This window comes from Humulus lupulus, chromosome 2 (genome assembly GCF_963169125.1).
Source record: "Humulus lupulus chromosome 2, drHumLupu1.1, whole genome shotgun sequence".
NCBI classification, from domain to species: Eukaryota; Viridiplantae; Streptophyta; class Magnoliopsida; order Rosales; family Cannabaceae; genus Humulus; species Humulus lupulus.
In genome coordinates, this window is record NC_084794.1 from 272,537,614 (window position 1) to 272,560,118 (window position 22,505).

Here is a 22,505-nt window from a genome sequence, read left to right on the forward strand (position 1 = left end):
TAAACTATTTTAATTATATTAATTTCTATGATATAAATATTTCAATTTTCATATTATATATTTAAAAAAAGGTCTCAATACTTTAATTTTTTTTTTGTCTTTTTGTCTCCCGTAATAAATTCATAGATACTTTTGGTATGATAATAATGATAATTACAAATAAATTTATTTTTCTTATAAATATTTAAAATAAATATAATTCTTAATATTAAATAAATATTTATGCTTACATAAAATATTATATATTTAATCAATATAATCTATTTCTTTATTAGTTGTTATAATTTTTTTTTAATATATATGTTACTTGTTTGATGCAATTTAACATTTTTGTATATACTAATTATAAAATTATTTTAGTTACAAACTTAGTTTTATATATTTTTGTTACAAATATGTTAATTAAATTCACAACTTACTTTTTAAAAATATTAGTCACAAATATAATTTTTTTTAGTTATAAAATTAGTTATTTAAATCATTGTTACAAAAATAAAAAAAATTTAGCAACGAATTATTCTGTAAATGTTGTCTTCAAAAATGTAAAATTTGTTTACAAATCTGTAAAACTTGTTTATATATTTGTAAATGTTGTTTACAAAAATATTTTTATGTAGCTGGTTTACGCATCTGTAACACATATTTACAAATTTGTAACGAATATTAACAAAAAAAAAAAAGTTGTATTTCACTGCTACTCCGTATTTACACTTTTGTCATTCCGTGTTTTTCATGAAAATTTTGTATTTTTGTAATCTACCGCATTTTTCATATTTTTTTTAAATGTTAATGTATTTTTGTGAATTTCCCTAAAATTAATCTCTTCAAATAATATTAAAAGAGGAGTAATTATTAAAATAATAACAAGGTATTACAAATTAGTTACGTTGTGTTACGAATAATTTTGGGAGAATAAATAACTATTAAATTATAAAACTAGTAAATTTTTATTACAATTATGTTAAGTAAATATATAAATTATTTATGCAATTATTAGTTGAAAATATAATTTTATTTGTGAATTAGTTTTGTAAAATTTTGTTACAAAAATAGACATTTTTTTGTTATGAATTAATTTGTAATTGTTGTTTACAAATTTGTAAATAATTATTTACTTATTGTAATAGTTTTGTTACTACTTGTTACAATCTTGTAACATATTTATACTTTTTAATGAGTTTTAGTTATTGCATGTAACAATTTTATTATTAATTGTAATTGTTTTGTTACTACTTGTTATAATATTAATATTAGTTGTTCTAATATCTAACATTTTTGTAAATATTTTAGTTACAAAAATTGAATATTTTACTTATAAAATTAATTATGTAAATCATTGTTATAAACACGTTAACAAAATAAAAGATTTTGTTACTGTGATAATAACTTTTCAAATTAGTAAATTAATGATGACTAAATTTTAAGTATTAAAATCTATATTTATTTGTTTGTTAAAAAAATTAATATTTATTTAGATTAGTTTTCACGAGTAACATTTTATTTTGCGAATATTTTTTTTTGTTCTCATTAGTTTAGTTAAGAGAGAATAAGTTAAAAAAAATCAAACCAACAAACTAATTTATAGTGATAGATTTGGTCATATTATAATATTATTAAATAAATAGTTTTTAAATTATTACATTCGTCTTTATAATACTAATAATTAATAATTATATTATTAATTTCTAAAAACATTAATAATTTATTATGAGAAAAAATTATATCTGTTATTGAATGGGCTTGGGTGTCATATTTACCAATAGATTATTTACTAGTTGGTATCATTTGAGTGCCAACTAGTAGCTAACTAGCTGTAATAACTAATAATTTAACTGTGAAGCAATGAGTCGTGGAATTAGTAAGTAATATTGATGGTCACACCCAATGACAATAATTATTATTATTATTATTATTAAGGATCGACACTCACAAAACAAAGAATTCAACCCAAATAAATTGGAGAAGTTTACTTAAATAAGGAAAAAATAAACGTAGTTTCTATATTTATCAGAAAAAAATAATTATACAAAATATGGTAAGTTTTGAAAAAAATAAATTTTAAAAGGATTAATAGCAGCATAAATATCTAATATTTGGGGAAAATACCCAGCACGATCCAATTTTTTTTTAGTGGGTAAAGTACCCAAAGTCAATAAAATTGTAACTCCATCAGCTCCTCCGTTAGGTCTCCGTTACGTGATGATTGGACCAACACGTGTCACTTTGTGATTGGTCCAATCATAAATATTTTTAAAATTTAATTTTAAATTAGAAAAAATAATTAAAAATTTAATTTTAATATTTAAATTGAATAATTAAAAACTAAAACTATATTAATTAATTAGGATAGCACTTCTCAACACCTAACTGGGCCATTTGATGATTTGAAAAATAAAACTATACTAATTGATTTTTAATTAGAAAATTAATTAAAAAGTCATTCTAAAATAGAAAAAATATATTTAATTTAAAAAATATTAAAACAGAAAATTAATTAAAAGTATATTACATAAAAATTGATTTTTTTAAACAAAACAAAATTTTATCATTTTTGGATTAGGGTTAAATTGTAACTTCTCTCTCTCGCCTCCCTCTCATTCTTCTTCATCTTCTTCCGCTGCACTAGGAAGCTCCTGGGCAACGAGCCTTGACGACGGCTCCATGGCGAAGAGCTCCGACGACGGCTCCTGGGTGAAGAGCTTTACGTTTCGATGGAGGCTCTTGGGCGAAGAGCTTCAAGCTTAACGACTCTTGGGCGTGAAAAGCTTCGAGTCTGAAGCTTCGAAACTTGCAGACGACAGTAGGGAAGGCGGAGCTCATGGCGGCAGGGAAGGCAGAACTCATGAAGGAAAAAGGCGGAGCTTATATGATTTTGTTTATGGGTTTAGATGATATGCTTGATGATGTTTTTGGGTTTTTTTAGAAGATATGTTGGGCAGAGATTTATGGGTAATGGGTTTGATGACGTTTTGATAATGAGTTTTCTGGGATTTTTTAGAGGATATGTTTTGATGATGATGCAAGAGGATGATGGTGAAGATGATATTTATGGATATTTAATCTTATTAATTAAAATTTTTATTTTGTGTTAGTTTAGATTTTATTTTTGGTAAATCTTTTTTAGTTTTTAATTATTCAATTAAATAATTTTAATATGTCGTACGTTATTTTTATAGATAATTTTTTATCTTTTTAATTAAAAGTTTTTTTGTTTTGTTTTAGTTTAGATTTTGTTTAGGGGTGAGTATCGGTCGGTTTGGACAGTTTTTTACAACAAAAAATCTAGAATTCGGTTTTCGGTTTGGATTGGTGTAATCCAAAAACCGACCGAACCAAACCAGTTTAAAATTGTATTTAACCCACTAAAAAAAATTAGGTCCATGTCAGGTATTTTTCTAAAACATTGATCACTTATGCTGCTATTATCCTAATTTAAAATATGGTAAATTCATAATATATATATATATATAAAAAAAAAAAGATTACACAAAACTCTCTCTCACTCTTTCCTCTCTCGATATCTCTCTCTTTTCTCATTTCTTCCTCTTCCCTCCTCCATTCGGTTCCCTCATCTCAGCCCTCTGTCAGTGATACCACCTCTGCCCTTGCCCTTGCCCTTGATGGCAATGCACCTCTGCCATTTTGGTTCTTCTACTTCTTCTTCTTCAAATTTATTTTTATTCTTATTCTTTTTATTGTTATTCTTCTTCTTCTTCTTTTTCACATCTAATTTGTCCATTCCAAATCTGTTTCGAATTTGATTTTGCACTTCATATTTGATTTTTTTTAAACCTATCTGTAATCGGTTACTAACACGAACTGTTCTCATTTATGTTTTTTCTAGACCTACTTAAGTAACAAGATACCATAACGCCTGATTATTTTTATTCAAATATGATTTTTTAGATCTAGCTGTAACCAGATACGATAACAATTAATTTAGATTCTTTTGTTTAGATTTGATTTTGTTTTCAAACCTGAATAAATAACCAGGTACCATGACGAATGATTTTATTTTGTTTAGATGTGAATATTTTTTTTTTCAAACCTTGCTATAATCAGTTACGATTATGATCAGTTTATATTTTTTGTTTAGATCTTATTTTTTCCAAGTCTGGCTAAGTAATTGGTTACCATCACAATTTTTTTTTCATATCTATTTTTTTTTTCAAACCTAACTGTAACCAGTTACCTTCACGATCAATTTAGTTAATTTTTTCATATAAGTTTTTCTTTTCAGATTTCACTAAGTAACCAGTTACAATTTAGTTGGTATTTTGATAATGATACATTACTACAAAAAGCAAAATGATTTGTATAGTCGTAACTAGATACTGCAACATCACTTAAACAATAAAATTGATTTTATAGTTGTAACTAGTTACCACACATTACTAAAAAAAATTGACAGTGGCAAACAATTACTACCACAAAAAAATTAATTCTGAATTATTGAGTGTTCGTTCATTTTAATGAAAGCGATCAAGTCCAAATATTCAATTGCATGTGTAAAGAAAAAATTAAGAATAATCAAATTATAAATAAAATATTCTAAAGTTATTGCATGCAAAAAAAATTATAAATTAACTAAAAAATGAACTAAACATTGTTCAAACAACAATAAAATTTTCTTTTAATAAAATTAAAGAATTTAAAATAAATGGATTTTCTTTAATGCTTTCTTGAACTAAACGTTTTTCCTCTTTTCTTCTTCAACTTTTTGTCTCCATCTTTCTTCATCCTCTTTAGTCATTTTTACTTTCTTTATATGATCATCAATTTTTTTATGCATTACTGGGCACGTTATAGGAAAATAATTGGGTGACAACATTTTATGACCGAAAATAAAATACAATAATATTATCATTTGAAAAAATATCAATATTTGGAAAGTAAACATGATGCATAAATGCAACAATTAAAATACATAAAATAACATTCATGATAAAACTACCCAACAAATAAAGTGTTGTCTTAGGGTCGGTCAAGTTAAATTCAGATAGCTTGTAAGACAATCTTATCTTTATAATTTAAAACTTAAAATAACTCTTTATTTTCTCTTTCAAATATAAAGTATCGGTGGTTTAGTCAAAATGTAATTATCCACTGCAAAAACTTAATTATATCTTTGTAAGTGTAACCCATTATTTTAGATTTCACGACTTAACTTAGAGAATGCTGCCTTAGGGTCGTCAAGCCTAAAATACATCACTTTCTCCTATCTTCGTAAGAAGCCAACCTTGGTATTGATATATCTAGAAACCTTCCTTAGGAGGACGGAAACAAAGTCGTCTCGAGACCCTATTCATAACTCACTGTGTTGTACTAATAATGGAGATCATAGGTTACATTGAGATTTTTACCTTCTCCCACTTACCATTTTAGATTAAATGTCTTTTATTAAACTAATCAATTAATTCCAAATTAATTACTAGCTTATTAATAACCCTATGAATGTAATTAATTACAAAAATCATAATTATAAAAGAGTATGTTTCTATAATTAATGTGATCTAAATAACTACTCATTACATTCATCTAACTTTACTAAAACCTTTTTTTTTTTTTTTGATCAAGAAGAAAATAGATCATGTTTTTATTACTGAGGAGTGGTTAGACTTTTTCCCTCAGACTTTGGCTAAGTTTAGTTGGGAGGTTGTTTCGGACCACTGCTCTTGTATTGTGTCGAATATTCCAGTGGTGACTATGGGAACTAAGCTGTTTAAGTACTATAATTTCTAGGCTAACCATACTAATTTCAAGCAGGTAGTTTTAAGTAGCTGGGAGGTTCCTGTTCACGCTACTGGGCTTAGAGCTGTTTTTGTTCGTCTTGTTAGATTGAAGCACAGGCTGAAGAGATTCAACAGGGAGTGTATTGGTGATGTGGGGTATTGCTACCAGCTAGCTTCGAAGGAATTCCAAGATGCCCAATTTCAGGCCCAAGCTAATCCTCTTGATATCAGCTTACAGGAGGTGGTTAAGAGGAAGGCCTCTGAGTTCCATGTCCAAGAAAAAATGTATCATAGTTTTCTTTCTCAGCGGAGTAAGATCAGCTGGATAAGACAGGGAGATATGAACTCTGCGTTTTTCCATGCTTTCCTTAAGAAGCGTAAGACTGAAAATACTATCGTCTCTTACATAAATGATAATGGTGTTCTCATTGATGATTTTCAGTTGGTAGTTAACCATTTTGTAGAGCACTTCAAGAATCATCTAGGCTCCTCCAGATCGGCCTCTGGTGCAGTGGATCTGAGTTGTGTTGAATTAGGTCCTAAATTGTCTATTGATCAACAACTGTCTCTTATGTCTCCTTTCTCTAACAAGGAAATAAAAAAAGGCTTTTTTCAGTATTCCTAGCACCAAAACTCCTGGACCTGATGGTTTTGGATCAGGTTTTTTCAAGTTGTTTTGGAAGGAAATTGGTCATGACATATGTTCAACTGTCAACCATGGTTTTTCTACAGGAAAGTTACCTAAGGAGCTTCATGAAACGACTATCTCTCTGATTCCTAAAGTTTCTAATCCAGCTAAGGCATCTGATTTCAGACCCATTGCTTGTTGTTCGACTATCTATAAGGTCATGGCCAAATTTCTTAGTTCTAGGTTGGCCTTGGTGCTTCCTTCTCTTATTCAGTCTAACCAGGGAGCTTTTGTTCGTGGTAGGACCATTGCTCACAATATCATGATTCTTCAAGATCTTATTAAGAATTATGGTAGAGCGAATACTTCTCCCCGTTGTGCTATCAAGATAGACATAAGCAAGGCGTACGACACCGTTGATTGGTTATTTTTGGAAAACCTATTGAAGGCGGTTTGTTTTCCTATGAAGTTTATAGGTTGGGTGATGAAGTGTGTCCAAAATACCAACTACTTCTTGCTGTTAAATGGTCGGGTTTAGGGCAGTTTCAAGGGTAAAAGAGGATTACGTCAAGGGGATCCTATGTCTCCGCTCTTATTTGTGATCATCATGGAATACTTGACTAGAAGCATTCAGTGGGCTTCCAGATCCCCTCTTTTCCGATTTCATCCGTTGTGTAAGAGCATTAATTTGATCAATTTGTGTTTTGCCGATGACATTATTCTGTTTTGCAAAGGCAATATTGGGGTTGTTAATGTTCTTAAGTGTGCTCTTGGGGTTTTTGGTGAGGCTTCAGGGCTTCAATTAAACTTTATGAAGTCTATGATATACTTTGGAGGAGTTCCTTTAGAGGATAAAAAGGGGATTTGTCAGCTGTTGAATCTCACTGAAGGATCCTTTCCTCTACATTACCTAGGGGTCCCTCATAGGCCTACGAAGTGGAAGCATTCAGACTGTGAGATCATTATTCAAAAAATAAGAACTAAACTCTTCTCTTGGTCTAGTAAGCACCTTTCTTATGCAGGTAGGCTGCTTCTTATCCAATCTGTTCTATTTGGTTTGTGTAATTTTTGGATGAATGTGTTTATTCTTCCTCAGAGCATTATTAAGGAGGTCGATAAACTGTGTAGTCAGTTCCTTTGGGGGGCTTCGGGGACCCGCAGTAAGCTTCATTTTGCTTCATGGCAGCAGGTGTGTCGTCCCAAGGCTTTTGGAGGCCTCGGTCTTAGAGAAGGGTCTAGTTGGAATATAGAGTTATTGGCTAAGTATATCTGGGTTGTCACGAATAAACAGGATTCTTTATGGGTCAAATGGGTGCAACACGTCTATTTGAAGGGGCTGATTTTTGGAGCTATGGGTTGAAGGTGGACACTAGTTGGTATTGGCGGAAACTTTGCCATCTCAGAAGTAAGTTTAGTAAAGCTGAGGTGATGGCAGCTGGTTGTTCTGGGAAGTTTAAACCAGCCTTACTCTATATTAGTGGCTTAAACCAGAAAATAGCAGAGTATAAAAAAACTATTTGGAATCGTTCTATTCTTCCTAAGCATCGATTTTTGCTGTGGATGGTGCTCAACTCTTATCTGTTAACCAGAGATAATCTTGCCAAAGTCAATATGCACTTATCTAGCTTACTGTGTCCGGTTTGTGATGATCATTTGGAGAGCCACCAGCATCTTTTTTTCGACTGCTGCTTCTCCTTAAAGGTGCTGGAGGTCATATTCACTTGGATTGGTTTCCCTGCTTGGTCCCCTTTGTACTCGGCTTGGACTGTCAACTTACATGCTGGGTTTAGTAATAATTTTAGTCCCACTTTGAACATGATTCTAGCTGATGTGGTTTATAGTATCTGGAGAAATAGGAATAGGTATTTACATGATGGTTATTCATTGATTGCTTATTGTATAGCTAAAGAAATTATTACACTAGTGAAGTATAGATTGTATTTGGTTCATACTAGGACAGATACCCCTCTGTTTAAGCTCTTCTTGCAAAAGCTCCAATTGTATGTAATATGAGGGTGGGTCTTGTTTGTTAGTTGGTTCCGGTTTTTAGGCTTTGGCCTGGGTTGTATTTGTCTTTTTTGTTTCATTGAAAACCTTTTTTTTTTTACATAAAGTTAGTTATCTTAAAGGCCTATAAAAAGTATTGCATCTTGTTATGGTGTGAGTTACCAAGTTTTAATTAATTTAATATTTAGTAGTTTACAAGCAATTGATTTCACCAAAAACAATTAATATAAACAAATAGGACAATTCTAGATAATCATGTTTCTAAAAGATTCATGATTAATGAGAAACTGTGTGGGGTTTCATGAATGACATATAATTGACTAATGCATGATCATGTTATCAATCAAACATCAATGAACATTTATTTAAATAAATACAATAAATATATAAATAAACAATAAATTATGAACCGAATACTAATGAGTATTTCTAAGATTTACAACCCTTTGAAAAAAATTAGAAATAAAATTGCAATCTAAGCCTATGTAGCTTTCAAGACTCTCCAAGAATGTTCCTCCTCTCCTTTAGGCTTTCTTGCTAATCTTTAGGAACTTTTTTTTTTGCCCAACTTATTAATCAGAAACAAAATTTCTAATTAATTTATTTAATTAAAACTAACTTTTAATTAAATAACCATTTTTGTCATCTTTTTAATTTAGTTAAATTTAAATAATTAAATAATCAAATTCAAATAATTATTTAAACTTAAGATGTTTAAATATCTTAACCAACTAAAAGATATTTTATTTTCTAATAAAATAAAATAAGATAATTAAACTTTTAAATTAAAATAATTTAAAAATTAATTAAATAAAAGATATTTTATAACAACTTTAGGATCTAGGGTTTGGGCACCAAGATTGGTGCCCTAGGAACCCTATGGCTGGCGACATAGGGTGCCATGGCCACAAGTGCATCACTGGGCAGACTGGCTAGCACGCAGGTGCGCACACGGCAGGGGCCAGGTGCACGGGCGTGGGCGGGGCTCAAACAGGCACTGGGTGCGCACGGGGCTCCTCAACAAGTGCCATGCGCACAAGGCGATGCAAGTGGGAGGCACTAGGGGCACGCGCGAGGAAGCAGGGGCTTAGACTGGATGACGTGCGCGGGAGCTGGGAGCTTGGGGCCTGGGTACGTGCGTGGGTGAGGCAACCATGGGGCTGGTGCGCACGGCTAGGGATCGGGCCCTTGGCTCGAGTCCTTCCAATTTTCTTTGAGTACAGATTTTCAATTTAAATTTCAAGAAATAAAATTACAAAAATCCCATGCCCTTTATGGTTTACAGAAGATCTAGAAAGAACAATAAAATTCCTAACCCAATTGCACCATATAATTAATGATCCATCATTCAACCATACATTCAAAAAACATATCTACATACATATAACAAATGTAAGAAACCCACACAGTATTTAATATATATATATATATGTATTCACTGCTCTGGTACTAATTGTTGGTATTAAATGATCAAATCAAAGGTGCACAGTAGAATATATGGACCCATTTAATAAATATTAATACCAGTCAGGATCATATACATATATAAATATTAAATCACATTCAAATAGATTAGAGATTACCTCTTGTAGCCTATCAAATGTCCTTGAGTCTTTTTTGTATAAATCAACAATCTTCCTATCCAGTGTTCTGAGATCTCACACCCTGATCTTCCAGACCAATCCTCAAACACACAAGAACGTGTGTGGGCACGTATGATTCAAAAGGTTAATTTATGTGACTCCCTAGATGTACTCAACACATGAGATCTAGAGAGTTTTTGACAGAGAGAAGGTTTAGAATAGTTTTCAGGTTAAGAGAAAACTATCGCTTTTGAGAGAGTCTGATCATTAAGCATTCTTCTGAATATCACGTATATCAGATTTATAAAGATATTTAATCTAATTAAATAATCTTTATTTAATTAAAATATAATTCAAATTAAAACTGATTAGATATTTTCATTTAATTATTTATTTAATTCATATTTAAAAGAATAATTAAATAACTGTTAAAACAAATTTATTTGAAATACAAATCTCAGGGATAAAACTCTCTAATGCTAGGCGCCACACACTGTACTGTACAGTGTGTGTCGCCCAACCCCATTAGGGTTGCCCTAATTTTCTCATTTGTTTATTTAATCAACTTTTAAGACAAGATATTTATCCCAATATAAATATCAGTTAATTCAAAATTTACTTTATCTCAAAATATCAGTTTTAAATTAAATAAATATCATATTATAAATAAGATGTTCATTATTATCTCTCTTTATATTAATCCAAATAAGATTAATATTAATTTTAACCTATAGTATTTCAAAATAAAAAATATATAGTTAAATAATTAATTAATTCATAATTAATCAATTATCAATAATTATCAAATAATTATTTCCTTGCCCTGGAAAATTAATTCCTTTGCAATTTAGTCATTTCTCTTGACAAATCTTTCTTTTGACATCGTTACCCTTGACAGTGTAGGACAGAGGTGATCTGGGACCATGGACCTATAATACGAAGCTTCAATAAACCAGATTATTAATTAAACTCTTTAATATAATAATCTTATTTATTAATTCCATGATTACTCCACTATAAATATGAAATTTCACTCTAATTATTTATAGAATTATATTTACGGAGTTTACTCTAGTAGTCTATTGATATAATCAATATATGTAATTATGTCCTCCATTATTGATTCGTTAATTAGAGCTGGTCAAAATTATAGTTTTACCCTTCTAATTACATCTTGATCCTTAAGTATCATTAATTCACTAACGAATAATTAATTTATAATATAATTATAGATATGAGCTCAATGACTATTCAGTTCCAAAATAAACCCTTAAGGGAACCAATATTCGATCCATTAGGAAAGAATGGATTCTAATATTTTAATTCATGTTCCCAACCATCCATGATATTGAATCTCCAAAACAAAAGTCATTAGCCTTATTATTCTAAGATACCTTAACGAGTGAATCAAAAGATCCAATAAACATAAATAGGAGTTCATGAATACTCAGGATTTAGACTGATCTACAAATGATCATCTATTATGACAAGAATTAAATATTTACGTCAAACGACAAGTTTATAAAGAAAATTAATTCTCATTGGTCCTGTCATATATAATCTCTATTATGTACATCACCTTTACTAAGATGTCTATCTACATCAATAATCTGAATCTAGATTACTTGCATCTTATGTGCTTAGTAAACCGTACTAGTAACCATTCATTAAAGATTCCTTACTTTAATATGTTACTGACTATTTTATTCATTATATATGATTTTAATTCTCTCGTACTAATATAAGATCATATTCTCATGAATGAATATAGAATTTTCTTGGTATTATTATATAATTAATTCAAACAATAATTATAACATTCAAATATAATAAAATTGTACTTTTATTTAAAATCAATAAAATGTATTTACATGATTTTAAGGCATTAATCATAACATGTTAAGAGTACACTAGTACTCTCTTTCTAAATACGTCCTTTCTTATTCCCCTTTTTGCTCCCAGTTCTTGAGATTAAGCGTGACCCATTGGATCGCGTTTTAACCCGAATCAAGGGCTCAAATTCCCCTTTTAATGCCACCTTTTTGCCTATGTAAACCCCTTATTCACCTTCTTCATTTTCACTTTTGCCTTTCAGTTTTTAGGAGAGAAAAACACGAACCATAACTCCAAAGCCCTTGCATGTTTTCCAAGCCAAAAAAGCAAAGCGCCCCTGGTTCTCTTAGTTCCATCGCCTCATTCATACTTGCGATCTTCCAATCGATGGTCTCTTCATTCCTAAGACCGAGCCTTAGGTTAGCTGGGGGTTGTTCAACAACTCCCATCCTATTATACGCGTTTGATGGGTTATTGTCCCTCCAAGTTCAAGCTTGGTTATGTGGGACATTCCCATTGTCGCGTACAATGGACGGATCTCCCTCATGTCGAGGATAGCTAACGTTTTCATCCCGAGTTGGATACCTTCTCTATGAATTCAAATGATCGCGCAGGTTGAGATGTGGATCATATCGTGGACTTTGTGCTGAAATCAAATGATTTCTCAGGTAACTCTCGGATCTGCCTCCACGCTGGCTTTTAGTCCAAGAAACTTGTTAGGAAACTCATACAAGATCTTTATTTATTTTCATGTAGATATAATATTAAACAAATTAATATGAGATAACCTAAAACATGTTTCTAAAATTGAATTTAAAGAGAAACAATGATATGAATACTTACAGCACACTCATCGGAATGAATGAGTCATTCCTTCAGTTTCTCTAACCCTTGTATCCTTTCTGTCACAGAGTATAACCAAGAAACTAAACCGATCTTCAATTTTCTTCACGGTCTTCCAAAGTGTCCTTGGAATCACCTAGATTAGAGTGGTCAATTCTCAACACATGAGATTGATACAGAGAGAAGAAGAGAGAAGAACAATAAGGCTTAGAAAAGGACTTGTGTTTAGAGAGAATCTAAACCTATCAGAAAAGTAGTGTTACAAAAATCTGAACTTCTGTTTTCATCTCTCACTTAGCACTCATTTTATAGACTAAATTGGGCCATTTAATTTAATTAAAAATCAATAAAATAATAGCCAATTAACAGCCCTAGGTCAAAATTATAATGGGCTTTAGGCTCGTGAAATTTCCCATTTGATTATAAGCTCATTGGATTTAAAATCAAGGCTTGTATTATTTTCTATTGATTTAATTAATTAAATAATTATTTAAATCATTTATCAAATTAATTATTTATAATTTTAACCTTGATTTAAACTTATTTATTAATTTAGATACCAATTTATCTTAATTAATAAATCTGCCATAATTTCTCTTTTCTTCTCAAAATTACACAACTCTATGAAACTATCCACAAAATTGACCTGGTCAACTTTGATAATTCTAATTGATGATTAAATCAATTAATTGAGACTATCTAGATGATTTTATCCAAGGTACAAAGGGGACCATGGGCCTATGAAATCAAGCTCCAATAATTTATCATAAATCTAACAAATAAATTTACTAACTTATTAATTCCTCGTGACTCCACTATAGACTTGGAATTGCACTCTTGAATTCATAGAACACTCTATAACAAATATAGATACGCTATTAATTATCCATTGTTACAACCATAATTGTCACTCAATCCTCTATAGACGGTCTACAATGAGATAGGACTAAAATATCGTTTTACCCTCATTGTATTTTATCCTTAAAACACTTAGTTCCTTGTAAATGATATTTCAGTAAACTAATTTAATTATTGAAATGAGATCTCTATCATTTAACACCTTGAACTAAACTAAAAGGAAACCATCGTTTCACTTCTTCATCAGAAGCTATAGATGTTCATATCTATGATTAACACTCCCACTCAATTATACTACCGAGTTCCCAAGATGTAAGTATGGGCTAGTCCGTAGGGTAAGCTGGTAACGAACAAGTCAAAGAACTCAAATAATACAATCAGTTAGAATACTAACCACTCAGAATTGAGATTGAATTGACCTATGGTCAACTATATGATATGACTAGAATAGATAATAATGGTATATTTACTTATCCTATAAACTGTCAACATCGGTCCAGTCCGACGTAACAAATGCATCCGATCTTATCTACTTTGCTAATGTTCTGGAAAGAACATAACACTACAATGTGTAAGTAGATCATATCGTAGATTGGCAAGTCAGTGTAAATCCTGTGCACTGACTATTCTTAGGACTAACTTACTTTGAACATATAATCATATTTATATTCCACCGTGATTATGTCACTATAAATACTATTAGCTATATGCTCGTGATTTAATAGAATTTTATATTAAACAAATAATCATGAAAATAAAATATTTGAGCAAAGTGATTGACCAACTCAAAAAATGATTTCTAATCTTTTATTGATAATAAATGAGATTACAAAGAAATTGAGTTTTAATTAGGGCATAAAATCCCAACAAAACTTACATCTCGCGGTTGAGATTGAGGGCCTGGGTTCTCAACATGCGGTCGTGGGACAGAATTATTTGCGGACAGGGGAGGATTTCTCCTAATGTTCCCACGAGCTGGAACATCTCGATGAGGATGAGGTGGCGATGGATGTCTTACAAGTGACAGAGGATGCCTTATTGGAAAGGCTTTTCTCGTTGTTTCAGGACGGACTAAATTAGCCCTCATTGTTTCTACACCAATGTCCCTAGTTCTCTGTGCCTGAGGCACTGATCGTGGCACATAAGGATTTGTTGGAGCATTGTGTCTTCGTGAGCTTGTCCCAGCCTCTCCCTACGGATTATTATGGCATTTTGGGGACTCTATGAAGAAGGCACATAGCTTGGGGTCACGGCCCTGACTGACCGACTGACATGTTGATGACCCCTGTGATAATCAGCAGGCCTAGCATTCTGGTGGTGTTTCCCTGAAGGCATAGAACTCAAAGTGGCGGTTCTGATAGATCGACTCAGTTTAGATTGGTTATTCCTGTGGGACTTACGAGACCCACTTTGCCTCTTTCCGACATTAACGTCAGTACAAGAGGGGGTAACCAAGCCAAGACCTCCTCAATCTGCATGTTTGCCCAAGAAAGAAGGCTCCATAACTGGGCTTTTTCCATCTTGACGACAGTTAGATAACCCAGATTAGGATTTGGTGGTAGTGACACTGAACTCCCAGTATCGTCTTGACCTGCTAGCTGTTTTCCCGGATGTTGTTGAACATCTGGGCCCCTTTCATTGGGAACAACGGTATGATGGGCCTCCTACCCACCAGGCTGTTCTATCTCATTATCATGCATTGAGCGAGTGAACACCATGATGAAAGTCAACTGGAATTTGTGATGCACTAATCAACTCTCAATGAAAGCACCAATCTGTTGACGCAGTTTTTCGCCAACAGTTTATTAAGAAATTAAACCGGTAGATTAGTGCTAGATTATAAACCGTAATAAACTAATAAACATTCACTCAAAAGTATAGAACTTTTACGTGGTTCAGTAGTTAAAATCCACCTAGTCCACGAGTCAATATTATTACTCTTCACTCTTTATTTCTACAGAGTTTTGGTAATGCAAAACAGTCCCCCGTCTCCTATCCAATATTCCTTGCATTTATAGGGGAATTCCATGGATAGGTTTTGGTCACTGTGTAAATAAACCGCATAATTAAATAAGGTATATAATTAATATAGATTATTCCCATTTTCAATGGGATGTGATTTGATAACATAATAAATATACTGCTGCCATCTCAGATAATAAATGACAGATATATGATACAGCTTGATCATTAATGAGCGTATAAAGAATCCCCGAATCTCCTGGGATCCTTTAGCATGTGTTGTCTAGGCTCTCACGAATTCAATATCTGTAATGACCCAACCTTTTCTAAGACTTTGGACCATTAAAACTACTAGACATAGCCACTATTTTTTAGAAAACATACATAAAAAATATTCACAACTTTATTAAGAACTCCAAAGTAAATATTGAAATACATAAATGAGTGGTATGGGATCCCATTGTTTTAAAATAAAACATAACTTTAAGCTAAATGCAGAACATACATAAAACATAATTTAAAGAGACTAAAAATAATGTTGTCCTCGAATCATCACGCAATCCATCGAATCCCTTCATCCTTAATACACAAACCAAGCTACCAAGAATCCTTCCACCATCATAACTATTTTCCTGCATACATAAAAATAAAGGAATGAGCCTAATGCCTAGCAAGGAAAATCTACTAGCCACATACAACATAAAACATAACATAAGACTACAAAACATATGACTATAAAAACGTGTATTATAATGGTCATCATACTTCTTGGGGCTTGCTAGCTAGCCAATCATATGCCCATAAATTTACGGGGCTTAGTTATCTAAACAAGTCATATAAATGTATGGGGCTCGTTATCTAAACAATCATATGCCCAAGGAATATAATATTGGGACTTGTTATCTAAACAAGTTATATGTTTGTTATCTATACAAATTATATGCTTGTTATCTAAACAAAACATATACTTAAAAACTAAAAACATATCATACATATATCATAGCATAAACATATCAAAACATAAAAGCATACAAAATCTATCCTATTTTCCTTACCAACACCGGGATATTTGAGAACAAGGACGGTATTTGGAACACTCCTAAAACCAACAATAAGAATGTGAGTATTTCTAAAGATAAGAGATGATAAAGAAGAGAACTAAACCACCAAGAAGAAGCTTACCGAAAAGAAACCTTAAGTTCAAAGAAGTTAATTACCTAACCAAGAATCGAAAACAACAAGTTATGATTTGAGTAAAAAAAACTAAGGAAAACTAAAGAACCATACAGAAATGAACTTGAGAATAAGAATACCTTTGGATGGGCTAGAACCAATGTACACCTCGATATTGAAAACACACTCTATATCTCACTTCCCAAGTGTTTACAAAGCTTAAGATGATAAAGCGTTTATCCCAACCCAAGTGTTTATCACTCTATAGTAACCCTAGCAGCTTGAAGGCTCTGAACACAGCTTGAAGAATGAGAAACATGGCTGGGTACTAGGTCCTATTTATAGAGTTCAATGAGTGAAACTACCTCCTTTTAGCTTGAATAGAATAATGAATATTAATTGAAAAATATTTGAATATTCCTTCAACAAGTGTTTAAGACTCGGTCAAAACATTTCAGAGGCTAGTCAAGAGGTTAAGGCTATTTTTAAAATTGAAAAACTGAACTTTCAAAAATACATAGGTGGGGCCGATATATCGCCCCCTATAGATGATATATCGCATCTCCCAGTATTCTCGAGGCTGATTCGATTGTTCATGCAAAGTCGACGTGTTTTTCGTATCTTTCGTAGGTGATATATCGGCCCCTATGCTGCGATATATCGGCATATGTGAATATATTAAACATGTAATTGCACTTTTTCAACATAATTTGAATTGATTAATTAGGTTTGACTGTGTAATACATGATTCCAACATGTTCTGGAAGGGTCTAGAGCTTCTAGAAACTTTTATTTTTGAATTATCCACTTAAAATGTTTAAATCCTCAAATAAACAAGATTGTGACAAGTGTCATGCACTTAATGGTCTTGGAAGATTCTAGAGTTTCTAGAACTTTCCTTTATTTAAACTATCTTTATTTAAACTATAATTATATTCTTAAATAAACATGCACACGACAAGTGTCATGATCTTATTAGTTCTATCTAAAACTTATAGTATAATAAATGACATCTTTATAATCAGCTGTGTTAATCAAACCTTATGTTATAATTAATATTCTTAAACTATAGGTTAGACTTATAAAATCTATAGGTGTTGCTACGAGTGTTCAACTAAGTCCCGGCTTGAACCAAAATCCACAGTAACTATCATACTATAACTGCTACTAGCTACTACTAGCTACTACTACTACTACTACTACTACTACCACTACTACTACCACTACCACTACCACTACCACTACCACTACCACTACCACTACCACTACCACTACCACTACCACTACCACTACCACTACCACTACCACTACCACTACCACTACTACTACTACTACCACTACTACCACTACTACCACTACTACTACTACTACTACCACTACCACTACTACGACTACCACTACTACCACTACTACCACTACTACCACGACTACTACCACTACCACTACCACTACCACTACCACTATCACTACAACTACCACTACCACTAGTACCACTACTACCACTACTACCACTACCACCACTACGACCACTACTACCACTACTACCACTACCACTACCACTACCACTACTACCACTACTACCACTACTACGACTACGACTACGACTACGACTACCACTACCACTAACACTACCACCACCACTACCACCACCACTACCACCACCACTACCACTACCACTACCACTACCACTACCACTACCACTACCACTACCACTACCACTACCACTACCACCACCACTACCACTACGACTACTACTACTACTAGCTAAGTAAAGTTCTAGGACTTTACAATATCTCACCTGAGCTCATGTTTAATCAATTACCTGACTTCGAACTCGTAGTAACTTTGGAGCACCCAAAGTTGGATCTAACCATTATGAGTCCCGAGCTCGATTGTTACCTTAAGTGTAGGCCAGATGATAACTTGTATACTGTTTACGAACTGGATTGGATCTCGAGCTGTTCCCATCATTAATAGCCAGATATTCCACTTGGCTATTTTTCCACATATTTATATGCCAGCTGTACTCGAGCTGAGTAATTGAACTCGTGCTAATTTTAGAGCACAACAAGTTTATTATACACTATAATCTTATTTTTGTATCTCATAATATTTTAAATTATAATTTATCAAAAACTTATCAATTTCATGTTTTAGGAAAAAAAAAAAAGGAAACTAATTAAAGACATAAAAAATGAGAGTTTTGAGATAACTTAAGTTTATTATATCATGAACAAGATTATAATACTATCATCATTATAATTCGAATCTTAACTACATCAACTAGTTATAATATATATACACAATAATATATATTATATAATATAATATTTTTGTTTATGATCACTTTAATAGTCTCTTATCAAAAATATATTTAATTTAAATATGTAAATTTGTTTAAATAAAATAAATATGACATCCTCATACAACTTTTCTAACTCATAGCACTTTGAAATCTGTAATTTACCAAACACTCAGCAATTTTTTCCTACCTCACAGCTGCAACTACTTTTCCCTATAGCACATTTACAACTGCTTTTCCCCACAACACAGTTGTACCAAACTAGCCCTGAAACCAACTAGTAGCTGACTAGCTGTAACGCCCTGGCTACCCCAGAACAGTTACGGAGAACGGTGAACCGGAAATTTGACTCGCTACCCGAGTCCTTTGGTTAAAAACGTGATCTAAGTGTCATTAACAGGTTAAGGTGTAAAACTGGTAAAAAGGAAAGGGCACTTTTCATTAAGTAAATAAACTGCTCATGAGCCTTTTTAAAATGTTTACAAGTAGTTCATGTTACAAAAGAGTTGCTACAGTTCCAAATATACAATCCCCGCCGGCCTAAGCGGCAAAAATAGGGTAAACCCCTAGTCCCTCTGAGAACTCCTTGACTGTGGCGATCAAGCGGCCCTGTATGTACATCACACCGCCTAAGCTCTCCACTCAAGGCTGGCCAAGCTTTTCCTTTCCTTTACCTGCACCACATAGCACCCATGAGCCAAGGCCCAGCAAGAAAACATGATGAAACATGATATAATATCAACGACGATCATAATAACCATTCAGGACTATCAGTCCAACAAATAGGTGACAATAGCCAAAAGTCACAATAATGAGCATCGCTCCCTCTAGCCATGTGACGATAGGGTCACCAGGGCTTAACTGAGAAATGAATCTTTCATAAGTTGTTTAGGACAGGTGTATGGTGATTAGTCACCAACATAACCTTCCTCACGACTCTGGAGTCGAAACTATGGACAACGTCCCTTAGCCATGTGACAAACAGTCACCGGGGTCATATACCTTGGCTATATTCATCTGGTTGTAAGCCAGGCAAGCACTTATAAGTTCCTCTACCCTAGGGTCAGTCTGGCATTAATGCTATAGAGCCATTCAATGCATGATTCTCGACTTTAGAGTCGGTCTCTGACTAGTCAGTGTCTCAAACAGGTAAACAACGTTCAACAGCATTTAATATGCAATCCATGTCCACATATATCAACCAACATGCCTCTAGTATCAAACCACACATGTTATATACCTATACAGGGTGCAACTGTATTCAAACACCGTTTTCTTACCTCTGGTTCGAGTGAGAATACTTATATGAACGACCCCTGAGAACGATTAACCTTTAAATTCCTCGACGGTCACCTGGTCATAACCAAAATATAGGATTCATCAATAAAAATGATAACTGAGGGTTCCCAAACCAAATCCCAGCCCCGAGACCTCAAATACTACCCAACCGGGTACTAGGTCCAACCCCGAGGCCTATGGTTTGAATCCCTAAGCTAAAAACCACTTTTTAGCAAGTTTGGCCTTATGGGCCGCGGCCCCCAAAAGCTGTGCCGCGGCACGCCCCCAAACAAAGAGGTCCCCATCTGCCAGACACGCATGGGCCGCGGCACGCAAAAGCTGTGCCGCGGCACCCACCCCAGTTCAGCAACTAGCCCACGCACAAACCAGAATTTCCCCCTGTGCGTTTTTCTCTCAAACCAGCCTTTCAAACCATCATAAAACCTCCTCCAAACATGTAATTGAACCCCCAAATAACAACCTTAGCTCACTCACATTAAACCCCAATCAAAACAACATAAAAACTCCCTTTAATCCTCACTCCCCACATCAAATTCCATGAACTAAAAACTATAAGCAAAACAGAGCACCAGCTGAAATTAATGGCCAAAACTCACCTTGAGACTAGCTTTAAGCCTCCCTCACAGGCTAACACAAGTGCTCCAACCCAGCCTTAGGTTCCTCTAGCTTGAATTACCACCAAGAACACAAAACTCTCAAAGAAGGCAATGGAGAAGATGAAGCTATGGGAAGGTACGGGAGTGAAGGAGGCAAACCCCTGTTTTTACTCTGTTTTCCACAGCCTTCCAATCCACTTATGTCACATATATCCTCCCAAAAAGACCAAAATACCCCTTGTGTCAACTTAAGCCTCTAAGCCACCCCAAGGGTAAAATTGGTACTTCCCGCTTAACCCGTTAATTATAATTAACGCTTCCCAATTCCCGCTAATCTCAAAATCCTCAAACATCAATATTTCATAACCCGTTACCCTAAAATCCCGGGTAACGCTATAACCTTTAATATCACCCCGAGACTCACCCCGAGCCCCGAGCTCAAACCTGTTATGACCAAACCGATAAATCATGTTCTAAGAACGTCTCATGTCGAAATACTCGAACCAATCTACATTATAATGTGGTCTCACAGTATATCATTATCACACAAACAAATATTCAATTATACCCTCAACGGGCCAAATTACCAGAATACCCCTGTAAACAAATGTGGACTCACATGCATGCATTTAACATCATATGATAATATAATTCTCATAAACATGCATAAACACATTTAAATGGCATAATTAAGCAGTTATGGCCCTCCCGGCCTACTAATCCAGCCATTAACCATAATAGGGAATCCGGGGCATTACACTAGCTGTAATAACTAATAATTTAACTGTGAAGCAATGAGTCGTAAGAATGTTTACAGTCACACCCAACGACGATTTAAAGAACAATTATTATTTTTATTATTATCATTATTAAGGATTGACACTTGACAAAACAAAGAATTCAACCCAAATAAACTGGAGAAGTTTACTTAAATAAGAAAAAAATAAATGTAGTTTCTATATTAATGGGAAAAAAAGTCATTACACAAAATACGGTAGGTTTTGAAAAAAAAAAAATTTAATATGGTAAATTCATAATATATATATATATAAAGATTACACAAAACTCTCTCTCACTCTCTCATCTTTCCTCTATCCCTCACGATATCTCTCTCTTTTCTTCTTTCTTCCTCTACTCTTCTTCATTTGGTTCCTTCATCTCAGCCCTCCGTCAGCGATGCCACCTTCACCCCATCCCTTGATGGTGATTCACCTCTGCCCCTTTGGTTTTTCTGCTTCTACTTCTTGTTCTTCAAATCTATTTTTATTCTTATTCTTTTTTGTTCTTCTTCTTCTTCTTCTTCTTCTTTTTCACATCTAATTTTTCCATTCCAAATCTGTTTCGAATTTGATTTTGCACTTCATATTTGATTTTTTTTAGACCTAACTGTAATCGGTTACTATCACGATTTGTTCTGAATTATGTTTTTTTTTCCAGACCTGTTTAAGTAACAAGGTACCATGATGCCTGATTATTTTTATTCAAATATGATTTTTTTAGACCTAGCTGTAACTAGTTACGATAACAATTAATCTAGATTCTTTTGTTTAGATTTGATTTTGTTTTCACAGCTGAATAAGTAACCAAGTACAATGAAGAATGATTTAATTTTGTTTAGATGTGAGTGTTTTTTTTTCAAACCTAGCTGTAACCAGTTACGATTATGAGAAGTTTAGATTTTTTGTTTAG